Source organism: Phalaenopsis equestris, unplaced genomic scaffold (genome assembly GCF_001263595.1).
Source record: "Phalaenopsis equestris unplaced genomic scaffold, ASM126359v1 Scaffold171727, whole genome shotgun sequence".
Taxonomy (NCBI): domain Eukaryota; kingdom Viridiplantae; phylum Streptophyta; class Magnoliopsida; order Asparagales; family Orchidaceae; genus Phalaenopsis; species Phalaenopsis equestris.
In genome coordinates this window covers 1-360 of record NW_018191678.1, presented here as the reverse complement: position 1 = coordinate 360, position 360 = coordinate 1, and the positions used below count along the sequence as shown (strand labels likewise).

Sequence of the window (360 nt, the reverse complement as noted above, 5' to 3'; positions counted from 1 at the left end):
CAGAGCTCCAAACATCGTTAATGTCAATCAGGTATTTTTTTAAAAGGATAAAACTCATCTGCAATCACATTTAATTAAAATTATTTAGTGCTAAACGTGGTTAATTGATTCCATTTTTTGCAGCCAAAATATCTCTTCACTGGTGTATGTGATTCCATTGGGTGTCAGTGGAGCAGTTAGGTTAGCTGAATTTATTTCATTTTTTTTGTTCTTTAAAATCATAAAGAACACCAGAAGAATCATTCCGATTTTGCTTCATTATTTTGTAGCACCCGAATATCAAATGAATTGGGTGCAAAAAATCCAAGGGCCGCTGTGCTTGCTGTGCTATCTGCGGCGATAAGCATAATTATTGAAGGT

General features: G+C 34.7%; 1 long non-coding RNA gene across 1 annotated transcript; it reads left to right on the top strand.

Moving 5' to 3' along the window:
• Positions 1 to 348, top strand: LOC110034206. Its single transcript, XR_002295033.1, has 3 exons — positions 1 to 31; positions 124 to 180; positions 270 to 348. It is a non-coding gene; the product is annotated as an uncharacterized LOC110034206 (long non-coding RNA).
• Positions 349 to 360: the final 12 nt, after the last annotated feature.